Source organism: Euphorbia lathyris, chromosome 8 (genome assembly GCF_963576675.1).
Source record: "Euphorbia lathyris chromosome 8, ddEupLath1.1, whole genome shotgun sequence".
NCBI lineage: Eukaryota > Viridiplantae > Streptophyta > Magnoliopsida > Malpighiales > Euphorbiaceae > Euphorbia > Euphorbia lathyris.
Window position 1 is genome coordinate 51,840,588 of NC_088917.1, and position 16,052 is coordinate 51,856,639.

A 16,052-nucleotide genomic window follows, 5' to 3' on the forward strand; every position below is an offset into this window, starting at 1 on the left:
TACAATGTTCGCTTAATCCGTCGTTGGAACGGATTAAGGTTTCAACACGTGATGTTTTGGAAACGGTTTAAAAATGACAAAAAAAGTTATTTACATTTTAGGAATATCTAGAAAAACTATTAATTTAAACAAACAACTTGAAATCTCTTTTTGTCTTTTATTTTCCCCTTTTCACTCAATTAACCTTCACTTGAACATAATTACAACAATTAATGAATTAAATCTCAAATTCACCCAATTCAAATACATTTGAAAGAGTATATATATAAGTATGAAAATAGAGTAAATATACATAGATATATGTATGTACAAAAAATGAGTAATAATGCCCACTAAAACAAAATAGAGAAAATAATACACATTAATAAGTAAAAATAGTGATGAAAATACTACTAGGTATAATATGTTTTTATTCTAATTAAAAACATGTAAAAAAATGAATAAGATTCATAAATAAGAAAATAGTATTTAACCCCCCCAAAATGGTTTGTGATAAGTATATATAGAAAATCACCCCTAATAACCCCAAAATAACAAATATGTATAGTTTAAATGAATTAAATGGAAAATCTATAAATATACATATAATCTTATCAAATCAAATTAATGAAAAATAATATCTAAACATGTTAAATAAATATATACAAAAAAATTAAAAATAATTTGAATACATATATTACATAATTATACATATATATATACATAAAGGATCAGAAGTCTAAAACTTGAGAAAGAAGGACCAAAACAGCATTTTTTACATTTCAGCAGCTTTACCGACAGAAATTCCGTCGGTAAACTGCCTTTTGTGACAGAAAATAGAAAATTACAGAAACAGTACCTAACATTCTAGATTTGTTCAAACACTTTAAATTAGATCTATTCTATCGTTTTGGACCTCCGAACTATCCAAATAGGATCATAGTCTATAACAGAGACTCCTAAAACGATGTTTTATTTTTAAAACGTTAATTAGAAATATTTTCAAAAGCTTATAATTACAACGTTTTTTAATCCCGAACTACCTTTGAGTCGGATCACGGTTCGTATTGGGATATTAAAACGAGGTTTTTTTTATTTTAAAAACAAAACCAAACGTTTGTTTAACACGAGACAAAAAATTAAATAAATGCGGAATAATAAATAAAATGTGATAAATAAATAATTAACTAAATAAATAAAACTTTAGAATAAATAAATAAAATGAATAAATAAATAAAATAAATAAAACGAGTCTACTCCTCGGATAATACCTCAAGATCGGTATTTGACAGCTGAAGTCGGTTGATTCCACGAGTTACGATTTTTGTGTTTTTCGGTGTTTTTAGTAAAATTTTCACTTTTAGGAAAAAAAATAACTCTCTCTCTAAAAAATGTTTTAGAGTGAGAAGCTCCCAAAGATCCCCCCTCTCCCAAATGCATGGGGATCCGTGCCTTTTATAGGCACAGATCCCAAACAATTTTGGGCGTAGCCCCAAGGGCGTCGGGCTACGCCCAAAATGGTTGGGCGCGCGCCCAACCAACGTTGGGCGTGCACCCAACAGATGTTGGGCGTTCGCCCAACGTTGGTTGGGCGTTCGCCCAACGTCGTTGGGCGTTTACCCAACGTCGTTGGGTGTCCGCCCGACGGATGTTGGGCGCGCACGCCCCGCTGCTGCTGGGCGTGCGCCCCGCACTGTCGGACGCGCGTCCAACTGCCGTCGGGCGCGCGCCGGCTGCCGCTGAGCATCCGCGAGCCATCCATTCGATGACCGCAACCCCTACAGATCCTCTCGTGATTTTTATTATTATTATTGCTTTAAATTATTGGAACCAACCGCTTCAACCGTCTTGTTATGGGTTTTCGTCACAGGTCCTCCGACTCGGTGTCTACAGTTGCCCCTACTTTCCTATTTTGACAGTGATGTGTGTGTTTTGAAAACGTTTTTTGCTAACGCAACACATGCAATGTAAATATATTAAAGTAAAAGACACGTATAGAGTAGGAGGAAGCATACTTCGATCTTTGCCTTGTTTGTCTCGTCAATAGCAACCCTGGTCCACGACCGCGGGCGAAATGGCTCAAAAGCAACCCTGGTCTCTAAATCGACCGTAGGCAAAATGGCTCAAAAGCAACCCTGGTCCACGACCGCGGGTAAAATGGCTCAAAAGCAACCCTGGTCCACGACCGCGGGTAAAATGGCTCAAAAGCAACCCTGGTCTCTAAATCGACCGCAGGCAAAATGGCTCAACAGCGACCCTGGTCCACGACCGCGGGTAAAATGGCTCAAAAGCAACCCTGGTCTCTAAATCGACCGCAGGCAAAATGGCTCAATAGCGACCCTGGTCCACGACCGCGGGTAAAATGGCTCAAAAGCAACCCTGGTCTCTAAATCGACCGCAGGCAAAATGGCTCAAAAGCAACCCTGGTCCACGACCGCGGGTAAAATGGCTCAAAAGCAACCCTGGTCTCTAAATCGACCGCAGGCAAAATGGCTCAAAAGCAACCCCGGTCCACGACCGCGGGTAAAATGGCTCAATAGAAACCCTGGTCTCTAAATCAACCGTAGGAAAAATGGCTCTCTCTAGCAGTTCTGAATTTTAAAACACTGTCGTCTGTATTTTTTACTGGAGCTATCGTCTCGGGTATTTGAGTTGTTGATAGGAACATCCTAATCTCTTCGTCGGGAACATTTTAGACTAAAAATTTTTTTTCCATCGACTGTTGTCTGTATTTTGACTGGCGCTACTGTTCTGTAAAATTTCGGCTGTCGTTTGGAGTCATATCCTTATGGTATTGGTCACTGTCAGGCATAAACGCAGGCTGAAACGGACTGCAAATCGGAGGTCTGTGCACCTGGTAATTAATTATTTACTTTTTACATTTATGTCACGTCGTACCTTTTTCGCTATTTACGGGAATGCCATTCCCTTCTCTTATATAAGGTGGTGGGGTTTCATTTCAACCCCACACCTTCTCTCTCTTCTCTCTCTCTCTAGCACTAAACTTAGAGCATTCTTGTGATGGATTCGGATAAATACGATGACACGAAGGGTATGGATGCGGGTTTTGAGAACTTGGATAGAGTGGCTCCTTTTCAGCATCCTGCTTCTCATCTGAGCCGGACCAACATCAATCCGGTAAGTACCCCCTTAATCTTTATCTTTTGACAAGACTTCTAGGCCTTAGCAGCCCCATTTTGAACGTCATTTGCATGCTAACCTTTAAGCTGCTTAGAAGACTTTTAGTTAGAAAACGCGAATTTTTATGCACGTGAGCAATGCTTTATGCTTTTTGTTTGTTGAAAGAATATAAACTATGTACATGTGAATAGTAAAAAATATGAACAATGCATGCCACAGTAAAAACGTGAATAGTAAACACGGGAATAGTGCACGTGAATAGTAAAGACGTGAATAGTGCACGTGAATAGTAGAAAACATGAATAATGCATGCTAACCGTAAAAAAACGTGAATAGTGCACGTGAATAGTAGAAAACATGAATAATGCATGCTAACCGCAAAAAAAAACGTGAATAGTGCATGTGAATACTAAAAACGTGAATAGTGCACGTGAATAGTAAAAACGTGAATAGTGTACGTGAATAGTAAAAACGTGAATAATGCACGTGAATAGTAGAAAACATGAATAATGCATGCCAACCGCAAAAAAAACGTGAATGGTGCACGTGAATAGTAAAAACGTGAATAGTGCATGTGAATAGTAAAACGTGAATGATGCACGTGAATAGTAAAACGTGAATAATGCACGTGAATAGTGAAAGTAAACAACTAAATTAAACGCTTTTAACCCAAGTTAGAATTAGATTAACCTCCTCGCAAGCACGCGGGAGAGTGGAACACCAAAGAATAATGAATTAATCAAATCCTATACAAATGATCCTACGAATGAAATCTCACAGAGTAACGATCCTAACTGACAGGAACTTCTAAGTTAGATTTAAACATAACTGGAAGAATAACTAGGTTAACAAACTTTTATTAGACTTATGCATAGAAGCGAGGTTTTAGTTTGGCCCTTTGCCTTACCCGTTCCGTTCCTTCCAGGTCATTGGCATTTCAGGGACCACCGAGGACATTCATATCTGGCATGCCATGCTTAGCCCGGCGGCTAAAGCCCGGGTACGAGAGTTGGGCTTCGAGCCTTATATCCTGGCGCTGCCTCGTGCCAACGGAGTGTGTGACTGGCTCGGTCTGCGCGCCCTGTGCGAGAGATGGGTAGACTCGACCCACACCTTTCACTTCTCGTTTGGGGAGATGACGATCTCGCCCCGTGACTTCTCCCTGTTGACCGGATTGTGGGGTAGCGGCATCCCGGTTCCGCTTTTCTTTGACATGGTGCGTCCTTGGGTTGACCGAGCTGAGATATCTGCCCTGATCGGACCCGGAGTTTATACAGGTGTCAAGGCCACCCCGGTGAAGTTTGTTACCACTTTTGGATTATTAAGTCGCAGGGACTTCTGCGACCGAGATGACACGGATCTTCCTTCTGTACGCTTTAGGCGAGACGATCTTCCGCACTAAGAGCGGAACCATACATGCGGATCTCATCCAGGCTTTCCGTGATTTGGATGCGGTGTCATCCTACGATTGGGCAGGAGCCGGCTTGGCTTTCCTATATAAATTCCTGGACTTGACTTGCCGGAAGCGCAAGGATTTCAGTGGTTACACTTTTGCCCTCCTGGTACGCCCTCTATCCTTAGCTTGTCTCTTTATTCTTTTTGCGATTTCCGTTTCTGATATCCGTTTCTACGAGCAGGTTTGGGCCTATGAGAGGCGGATTCTTCCGTGCACCCGCAGGAGTAGGCCGCGTACGGTTAGGCTTCCACTTATGGCGAGGTGGAGTGACTTTGATTTGCGTACTGAGAAGAGCCGGACGGTGGCCCGACTCCTATCATGGATCGACACGCGGAGCTTGGGACAGGTGAACATCTCCTAACCATGATGGATTTTGTTTGATTTTGTCTGACCTTTCTTTTGTTTTTCAGATTTCCTTCAGATGGGACGACCTCGACTTTAGTCCCGATTACGCTTATGTTACCCGCATTCAGGGGCAGCAGTGTGTACTTACCGGCCCGTGCGTGCGAGCATGGTATTTGGACGACCGGGGTTTTACTGGGGTTAGCGCCACACATTGGACGCCAGGTGAGATTCCCGTGTCCATGTTTGCGGTGAGGGTCATGCCCTTATCGGACATCCGTCGTGATTTGACCCGTCGATTTGCCCCTCGAGATGTGTGGGACCACGCAGGGGGTCACGTCCGCTATTTATCGACTCTGTTGACCCTGTTGGATCCTCCCGAGGTCGCGATGGATGTGGATCCTGCGGATGACGTATTTTCGACGGAGGCTGTTGCTGCGGTCTTCGGTCAGGAGAAGATTCCGGTGAGTGCTTTGTCCTATTTATTCTTTATTTACGAGATGGTTATGGGTATTTATTGTGTCTTTACGTGCAGGAGGGTTCCTTGAGGAGCGCTCGGACGTCAGACTTTTTCGATGGTGCTCGGGCCCGGACGTCTGCGAGCGAGCCTTCCTATTATGCAGGCGAGTCCTCGGGCGTTGCCCAACCAGAGCGGCTTCGCCTTGGCACACCCTTCCCGATCCCAGGGAGAGACTTTCCGGTGATCCATTACGGTGAGGCGGGCGTGGCCTACTCCGGCATCGAGACAGCCCCTTCGGTTTTTACCTCAAGGATGTCGTTCGATCCCCCTGATGCCCTCCATACTTCGAGAGGGACGTGTACCGATTACATGGGATTGTCCGGTTATTTCAGAGAGTAGCTCAACCTGCGCTGTGCCGACCACCTGGTGAGTATTCTTATTCTGTATTAGTGTAGTGAAATGTATGCGTGTGATGCACATATGTATGTATGACTTCAATTATTGCCTGTTTTGATACATTTTTTCTTCTTCTTTTTTTTATTTGCAGAGCGATCTTCATGCGAACGAGCAGCGGCTCAGTGAGTCGCAGCGGGATGCCGATGCTAGGGTCGGGCAGGTATATCGAGAGAGAAATGCTCATTGGTCGGAGATGATGTGAGTGGAGACCGGGGGGCGTCTTGCCGTAGAGGAGATGACGCGAGTGGAGACCGCGGGGCGCCTTGCCGCCGAGGAAGGTCGTCGGGTTGCCGAGGAGGCCTTATCTGCGGAGCGGGCTTCTCGTCTGAGGGACTTTGAGGACTTCTGGGATCTTCCTCCTCATTAGGCTCATTATTTGTAGTTTTCTCATTAGTATTACCCCGATGTATAGCTTGTATATAGGGAGAGGGGTGGATAGGACGTAGGCTTTTTATGTAAAAGAGGTAGGGAATGTATAACTCATAATTCATAATACAATGCATTCAATAGATTATAATGATTCCAATCATTCTCTTCAAATATATTCATGCCTTTATTTATTTACAAACAACAGAAATACTTAGCCGCTTATACATTATTTTCATAATTGCTCAAAATATAACCACTGTTACCAAGATCCTCCTTTTTCGATTTTCAGATCCCAACGATTTTTCAACTCTCCTTTTATTATCCCGGAATTTTCAAACGAGTGCCCTTTCGGGTTTTCACCCATTGGGATGTCCCTTATTGTTGCATAGGTCGCCCTTTGCGGGTTTTCAACCTATCAGGAATTTTCATTTCTTTTTTTTTCTTTTTTTTTAAGAAAAGTATTTCTTAAGCCTATCCAGATTGGTAGGTTCGGAGAACTCCATGTCGTCCATAGTAGTTAGCTTCACCGCCCCTTTTCTTAGGATTTTCTTCATGAGGAATGGTCCTTCCCAATTTGGCCTGAACTTGCCCCTAGGGTCGGTGTGCGTCATTCGGATCTGTTTCATCACCAGGTCCCCTTCTTTGATAGGGCTGGCCTTGACCTTTTTGTTGAAGGCTCGGGCCATCCTTCTCTGATATAACTGCACGTGGTAAAGAGCCTCCATCCTTTTCTCACCTACCAATGCCAACTGCTCACATCGCTTCTTCACCCATTCCGTCTCGGGAATCTCTGCTTCTACTGCGATTCTTAACGATCGCTTTTCAATCTCAATTGGGAGAACGGCTTCTGCACCATATACCAAGGAGAACGGCGTTGCCCCAGTTGACGTTCTAACCGTCGTGCGATAAGCCCATAAAGTGAGCGGAAGCTGCTCGTGCCAATTTCGATGTGACTCCACTATCTTCACGAGGATCCTCTTAAGGTTATTATTAGCTGCCTCTACTGCACCATTAGCTTGCGGGTGATACGGAGAAGACCTATGATGCTCAATACCGTACTCTTGGAAGAGACTTCTCACCTCTCCCTGAAACTGGACCCCATTATCCGTGATCATGTGATGAGGCACTCCGAACCTGGTGATCAAGTGCTTTTCAATAAACTTCCTCATCTGCTTAGACCCCAACTTGCTAAACGATTCTGCCTCTACCCACTTGGTGAAGTAATCAATGGCGACTGCAATGAATTTGTGTCCGTTCGACGCATTAGGCCTCACCTCCCCGATGATATCAATGCCCCAAGCCGCAAACGGCCAAATGGGTGCTAACACGTGCAGTTTCATAGCTGGTAAGTGATTATAATCTCCGTGGATTTGACAATCATGGAATTTCTTCGCATATTCGTTACAATCTCTTTCCATGGTGAGCCAATAGAAGCCTTGCCTTACGATTTTCTTTGCCAACACTGCTCCTCCCATATGGGCTCCACAAATTCCCGAGTGTACTGACTCCATTGCCTCACGGGCTTCTCCCTCATCCAAGCACCTCAATTGTAAACCATCGACATGTCTTTTGTAAAGCAAGTCATTGTGGATGACAAATTGCTGAGCTAACCTTCTGATCACAGCCTGGTCCCTAAGTTCTGATTCTGCCGGGTATGTTCCACTTTTCATAAAGTTTACGATATCGAAATACCAAGGCTTTTCATCTGCTCCCAACAGCATTACGTCTTCATAGCACGGTTTGTGGGACCTCCTCAGCATCAAAGGCTTCGAGGCAAGATTCTGAGGGTTATCCCATACTGACACTAAAGTGGCCAAAGCATCCGCTACCTGGTTCTGTGCTCGAGGAATGTGATAAAAACGACACTCGCTGAATCTCTGCGCCAGTCCCTCCAACTGGTCTAGGTATGGACGCAACCTTTCTTCCCTTACTTCCCAGTTACCATGTGCTTGTTCGATAATCAGTTTTGAGTCGCCCCAAATTTCAACATATGATGCTCCCAGTGCTGCTAACGACTCTAACCCGTAGATGCACGCTTCATACTCGGCCATATTATTAGTGAGATGGAAGGATAACTTCTTTGCCATTGGGACCCTTTCTCCTTCTGGTGAGATAAGTAGCACTCCTACCCCAACTCCATTTGAGTTAACCGCTCCATCGAAGAACATTTTCCACGGTATAACTTCGATTGCGTTCAAGTGCTCATCGGGGAAATCATAGTTTATCTCTTCCTCTTCCGCATTTAGAGGCTGATTGGCCAGAAATTCTGCTACGGCTCTCCCCTTAATAACCTTTTTCGTTACATATTCGATGTCAAATTCGGACAAGAGTAACAACCATCGGGCTATCTTCCCTATTAGAGACGGAGTTTGGTACAGATACTTTACGGGATCCATCCGGGAAATAATGATCACTTTGTAAGATTGAAAATAGTGCCGTAGTTTCCTTGTTAGCCATACTACTTCCACGCACGTCTTTTCGATCATGTTATACTTAAGCTCGTATTCCATGAACTTTTTACTCAAATAATACACCGCGTGCTCCACACCGATGTCCCCTTCTTGGGCCAGCATTGCCCCAATAGATCGCTCCTCGATTGCTACATAGAGGAGAAGCAGTTTTCCAAGTTTAGGTGGTCTTAAAACCGGCGGATTAGACAAATAGTTCCGGACACTCTCCAATGCTTGCTGGCACTTATCATTCCAAACCGTGGGTTGATCTTTGCGTAGCAGCTTAAAGATCGGCTCGCAGATCGCAGTGAGTCGTGCTATGAACCGACTGATATACTGAACCTGCCCCAGAAATCCTCTCACTTCTTTCTCATTCTTTGGCGCCAGCATTTCTTGTATGGCCTTTACTTTGTCGGGATCCACCTCAATCCCCTTGTTACTGATCACATAGCCTAAGATCTTCCCCGATGAAATGCCAAAGAAGTACTTCTTCGGGTTCAACCTTAGCTTGAATTCTGCAATTCGGGCCAAAAACTTCTCAAGTGCAGCGAAATGCCCCTCTCTCGTCTCTGACTTGACCATCATGTCGTCCACATAGACTTCCACCTCTTTGTGTATCATATCATGGAACAGTGCCGTAGCCATCTGTTGATAAGTTGCCCCGACATTTTTCAAACCAAACGACATTACCCTATAGCAGCATGTTCCCCACTCAGTTGTGAACGAGGTCTTTGCCTTGTGCTTTTCTGCCATTTGAACTTGCATGTAGCCCATGAAGCCGTCAATATTTATGTGCAAGACGCTCGATGCTGCACTGTCGATTAATACGTCGATGTGAGGCAATGCAAATTCATCTTTGGGGCAAGCCTTATTGAGATCTCTATAATCGACGCACATTCTCACTTTACCATCCTTCTCCGCGATCGGTACTACATTTGCAACCCAAGGGGGATAGTCGATTACTTCGATGAACCCTGCTTCTAACTATTTCTTCACTTCCTCTCTGATCTTATTTGTCCATTCCGGCCTCATGCGTCGGAGTTTCTGTTTCACGGGCTTAGCATCGGGGTATGTTGGAATACGGTGAGTTACGATTGATTGATCGATTCCTGGCATGTCTTCGTATGTCCAAGCAAACATTATTTCGTATTTTTTAATTATTCTCTCAAATTCTTTCCTCTCTTCAGTAGTTAATTCTTGAGCAATTTGTATAAGTTTAGGATTTTCATCCGTGCCAAGATTGAAAGTTGACATTTCTATTGTATTGATTTCAAATGTAGGCATGTTATATGAATGAGAATGCATGGAATGATCAGAATCAACATCAAGCAAGTAAGCAAAATCAGAATTCATTTCATTGATAGTGTTGGCGAGTACATTATCGGATTCAAATAAAGCAGTAATACAATTTTCATCATCGGGGTTCTCGGGTTTCTCATAATCCTTGGAGGTGTTGGGCTCATCCGTCGCTCCTATAGTTGCCTCAATAGTGATGACCTGCTCCTTGGCATTCAGATCTAACATCATGATCTCCTCGACGAAGCAGCTTGCTTCTCCTTTGCCCCAGCTGGTGACATCGTTGAAAATCTCGAAGCCCGGTAGAATCTTCCCCTCGGTGCTAGTCCATGACTCGGGAGTCCCAGAATAAACCTTCCCGTGTCCCTCATTCACAAAATACTTCTTTAGGCCCACCTTTCCTTCACCACCTGTGTTGGACGGACCTCCCAGCTCATATCCCAAACCCCTCCGGGTTTTCTGACTCTTGAAGTCCAGAGATTCTGGCAACCCTTGATGGTGTGCTCCCAAGCCCATACCGGGGATGAAACCCCCTTTCATCATCTTCACCACATCGGCGGTCATGCTAGACTCGTATATCCCTGAAACTTGGAATCCGGAGAAAAGCTGAGGCTCAATTCCCAACGCCGCCACTGAACTCAATTTCTCAGCTCTGATCGTCACTATCTCCTCCCCGAAGGGAAATTTGATCATTTGGTGGAGCGTGGAGGGCACCCCTCCTAGCTTATGGAACCATGGGCGTCCCAACAACACAGTAAAAGTCACCGGTATATCCAGCACAGTGAACTCTGTTTCTTCCTCGTGCGGCCCCACTTTCAGCTTGGCCTTAAAGACTCCTTCAATGTGCCTGTGGCTATCATCGTAGGCTCTGATCACGGTTTTCGAGGCAGCCAAGTCTCCTCTTTCCACTCCCAACTTGGACAAAAGTTTCAGCTGGCAAACATTAATGGCCGGTCCATCATCAACCATTACACAGCTGGTTTTCTTCCCATTAATTTCAGCTCGGATGTATAAAGGCTTGTTTTGAGCCTTCCCCTCTTCTGGGAGATCCTCATCGGTGAAGGTGATTTCAGTTCTCTTTCGGGCCATGATTGCCCCTACTAGTGCTGTCGGCTCAGTATCGGTAGAGATGACCAAATTCTGCAACTCTTTCATCAAATTCTCGCGGTGGTACTTAGAATGGCACAAGACCTCCCACACAGTAGACTTAGCTTGTGTTTTCTTCAACTGCTCGAGGACTTGATCATCGAGCTTGGGAGCCGATCCTTCTCCCGCCTCAGTTTCCACCATTGGTGCCTTCCCCTCGGCCACTCGACCTGATCTTATCATAACGGCAATCTCCGGCTCGTCATCAGATTCATCCCAAACATTGATAGGAATTCTCCGATCGGCATCCTCCTCCTCCGAGGAACTTTCCCAAATGTCCACAACCATCAGATCCATTACGTGAGGGATGTTTGAGTTCAAATAAAAGGGATCCGCCGATCCATACATGGCCCAGCCTATCAACTCCTCATAATCCCTGAGGGACACTCTGTTCATCCTTCTTGCCGCCATCGGAATAGCGCCTCTCTGTATGCACATGAGCTGCACCTTATCACTAATCGTTTCATGACACTGCTCGTAGCGATACCTCCACCTCCTAGCATAATCCACAAACGGTTCCTCTGGGAATTGTCTGATCCTATCCAGATCTTCCAGGGATCCCGTCTATGGAACATACATCTCATACCTCGACACAAACGTATCCCGAAGGGGTATCCAATGACCCATTTCTTCCTCTGATAGGCCTTGGTGCCTCAACAAGGCTTCTCCCATGAGAGTTTCCAGGAAGTGTTCATGTAACTCACATTGCGGGAACCCAGCGTCATACATATGGTTGCGGAATAACTTTGCATGTTCAGCAGGATCCCGGTATCCACCATACTTGGGCATTGCTAACACTGCTTCAGGCATCTCGTAAGAGGGCGAGTCGGGTGTTTGCTCCGCAAGCATCCACACCGTATATTCCTTAATGAACCTCTTGGTCATTGCGGCCCAATTGCACTTGATACGCATCGGGAGAGACATATACCACATTAGCTGCTCCCCCATCAGTGAATTGCAAAACAGACTGGTGATCTCTTCTTCGTTAAAACCCAAAGGCCCCATGGCCGACAAGTAGAAGTGAAGGTGTTCCATTGGATCCTTGTTGCTGTTGTATTTACTGACAGCTTGCAACGGATGCTTAATATGCCTAATTTGCAGCGCAAAACACTCTACGGTCCTATCCTTAGCTTTCTTGTACTTCTCTAGGAATAAATTGGACAACTGTTCCTAATCATGCTTGAAGGATTCGGGCAATGAGTGGAACCACTTCAAAGGCTCGCCTATTAACAAATGGTGGAACCATTGAGCCACCTCGTCCACCCCAAAGGATTCAACAAACATATCATGCATGTACTCGCGCAAGTGCACATCGGGATTCTCCACTCCACTGAACAAACTCAACTCTGGCACAATAGTTCGAGACGACCCTTCCCCGGTCTCTTCGGCATTATCTTCATCATACGGTGCTCCACCGTCTAGTCCTTCATCCATCGGTTCATCCTCCCGATCCTTGCCCAGAAAGGATACATATAAACCATTTCCCACATTACTCTGCTCATCGGAGTCCAACAACTCCTATTCGCTTGCCCCGAAGGATTCCACCACCAAACTCTTTTCGAGCCCAGACCTGATCATGCTCACCCTATGGTTAGGCAATGGATTACGCCTAGTGGAAGGGTTCGCTGACGAAGGATCAGCTATCTTCTTTTCCTCAATCAAATCCTGAATCTCGTGTTTCAGTCTCTCGCAGTTCTCAATAGTGTGCCCATGATTACTGTGGAACTCGCAGTATCCCCTAGCTTGTATCTGCGGAGTAGGCGGTGCTTTGTTATAAGGAGTGAGGGCTTTCAACAATCCCTTCTTCTGCAATCGTTCGAAAACTTTTGCGTAGGTCTGATCAAACTTGAAAAACTGCCTCTTCTCGATAGCATTAAGTTCAAGCACTTTCACCGCAGCAGATTCGATACTCGCGCTTGGCCCTCCGGCACTATATCCAGACTTCGTCCACTTGGTATAAGCTTTCTTCGGCTCACCATCCCCCTCTACTGTCAAGGCGCAGCTATACATCTGATTGAAATTGGTAAAAGGCATATACCGCAGCTCATTCTTAATATACGGCAATGTGTTGCCGATTACCATTCGGATCTGATCCTGCTCAAGTGGCTTTTGCTTCATAACCGCCGCCTTGGCTCTCCACCTCCTCACGAAATCGGAAAAAGACTCACCAGTTTGTTGCTTAGTGCTTTCCAGCTCCTTTAGAGTAACCTCAAGCATAATGTTGAAACTATACTGAGCGATAAATGATTTTGCCAACTCCTTCCAATCTCTCTTCGTCACCAACGGCAACGCGTGAAACCATACGAGGGCAGCTCCCTCCAGATAGGTATTAAATAGTCCCAGGACTTGATCCTCAGTCAGGATCGTGTGCTTCATTACTGCAACATACTGATTCATGTGAGCAGTGGATCCCTAGTTCCATCGAACTTCTTCATGTCCGGGAGCCGGAATTTCAAAGGCAAAGCCGTTGCCGACAAGCAGTTCTTCAAATTATAAAAGTCCTGACTCCCGGAACTTCCCCCACGCAGATCCTGCACCTCCTGAGTAATGTGTTGCTTCCATTCCTCTTCCTTAGCTTTCTCCTTCTCAAGCTGTTTCTGGATGTAATCCTGATAGTCATCCTCGTTCCCGAAGCGGGGACCAGTGTTCACCTCATTCTCAGCGCGCTTACTACCACTCTTGTTATCCTTCAACGCCAGCTCAGCTAGCTGGGCCAAAATTGCGGCCAACTGATCATTAATGTTGTTCACAGAATTTTCTAATTCGGCCACTTTTTCGTCGGTCGCCGACATACTGGCAGAAGACTGAGTATACTCGGATGAAGAAGATTCAGAAGCCACAACTGCCGATTCGGAACTGTCAATCTGTAGCTGATCAAACTGCCTGACTAGCCGGTTACTCTCGCGAAACCACAACCGCTTAATGATGAAGTCTGCGTGAATGGAATCCATTAGTATGTATGCATGATTTTATATGCATGATTCGTGGTGTGTGCGTTTATTTATTTACGGATATATAAGATAAGAAGAACAAACGTCAGTCTAATTACACGTATCACAACATCTCTCTTCCACCCTTATTCCTCCACACACTCGATGGTCCAAGTCTCTTTCTTAGGATTTTGGTTTAGGGCTCACATTGCGGTCCAGGGGACGCGTGATGCCGTCGATTATTGCGGAAAAAAGTAAATCATCCATCAGACAATATAGTTCGTTTTGACGTATCAACGTTCAGTGACCAAGATATCGACCAAATGGATTGTCCTTTCGAATAACTCGACATTTGTCATTTCACGAGATGCATTAGTTCGGGTTTTGATTCCCTTTTGAGCGTATCTCGGATTTAGACGCTGTAGACACCGAGTCGGAGGACCTGTGACGAAAACCTGTAACAAGACGGTCGAAGCGGTTGGTTCCGGAAGTTTTAAAATAAAAATATATAATAAAAGGGAAGAAGTTAATGGGAGTCGCGGTCGTCAAGTGGACGGCTCGCGAGTGCTCAGCGATGTGGTGCGAACGCCTAGCGGCAGCCGACGCGTGTTCGACGACAGTTGGACGCGCGCCCGGCAGCGCGGGGCGCACGCTTGACGTCCGCTGGGCGCGCGCCCGACGGCCGCTGGGCGGACACGCCTGGCAGCCTCTGGGCGAGCGCCCAACGACGTTGGGCGAACGCCCAACGGGCGTTGGGCGAACGCCCAACTGCGGTGGGCGAACGCCCAACCTGGTTGGGCGAACGCCCAACTGCGGTGGGCGAACGCCCAACCTGGTTGGGTGAACGCCCAACTTTTGTTGGGCGGACGCCCAACGCATGTTGGATGTTGCCCAACTGAAGTTGGGCGTTCGCCCAACATAAGTTGGGCGTTCGTCCAACCTACTTTGGGCGACGCCCAACTTTAGCCGGGCGTCGCCCAAAGATTCCGGGATCCGTGCCTATAAAAGGCACGGATCCCCATGCATTTGGAGGGGGTGGAGAATTTTTAGGAGCTTTCTCACTCTAGAAATTTTTAGAGAGAGAAAGTCAATTTTTTGGGGAAAATATTTTTTTTTCCTAAAAAATCCAAATTTTCTAAAGTTGAATATTTTATCAAAAACACAAAAAATACCGGAAAATCACAACTCGTGGAATCAACCGACTTCAACTGTCAGATACCGATCTTAAGGTATTATCCGAGGACTAGACTCGTTTTATTTAATTTAATTTAATTTACTTTTCCTTATTTATTTATTTTTATGTATAGTTTTTTTTATTTAGTTATATATTTATCACGTTTTATTATTCCGTATTTATTTAATTTTCGTCACATGTTAAATAAACGTTCGGGTTTGTTTTGAAATAAAAACCTCGTTTTAATATCCCAACACGAACCATGATCCGATTTAAAGGTAGTTCGGGAATTAAAAACGTTGTAATTATAAGTTTTAAAAGTATTTCAAAATAACGTTTTAAAATAAAAACGTCGTTTTAGGACTCTCCGTTATAGGCTATGATCCAATTTGGGTAGCTCGGAGATCCAAAACGATAGAATAGATCTAATTTAAGGTGTTTGAATAAATCTGGAAAGTTTTGGATTGCTGCTGTAATTCTACCTTTTCTGTCACTAAAAGCAGATTGGCGACGGATTTTCCGTCGGTAATCTGCTGGAAACCGAAAATCATCCTTTTAAACCATTTTCTCAACTTTTTGGTAGTTTAATCCTTTATATATATATGTATAATTATGTAACATGTTGGTAGAAATTATTTTTGAGGTATTTACTTAATAACTACCTATATATTTACTTATTTTGTATTTTGGATTATGATTTTCATTGATTTGGTTTTGGTATATATGTATATATATTCTTGAGTTATCAAATTATGGTTTAGCTATTATTTAGGGAAGGGTATTTTCATATACTTATTATATCAAACTTATTTTCTAGTTTTTATGGTTTTCATTACTTTCACATAGTTATAAT

General features: G+C 44.5%; 1 long non-coding RNA gene across 1 annotated transcript; it reads left to right on the forward strand.

Annotated features, from left to right (window-relative positions):
- Positions 1-5,157: 5,157 nt before the first annotated feature.
- Positions 5,158-6,277, forward strand: LOC136202330 (uncharacterized). The gene is made up of 3 exons (XR_010674407.1): positions 5,158-5,382; positions 5,454-5,804; positions 5,926-6,277. It is a non-coding gene; the product is annotated as an uncharacterized lncRNA (long non-coding RNA).
- The last annotated feature ends 9,775 nt before the right edge of the window (positions 6,278-16,052 follow it).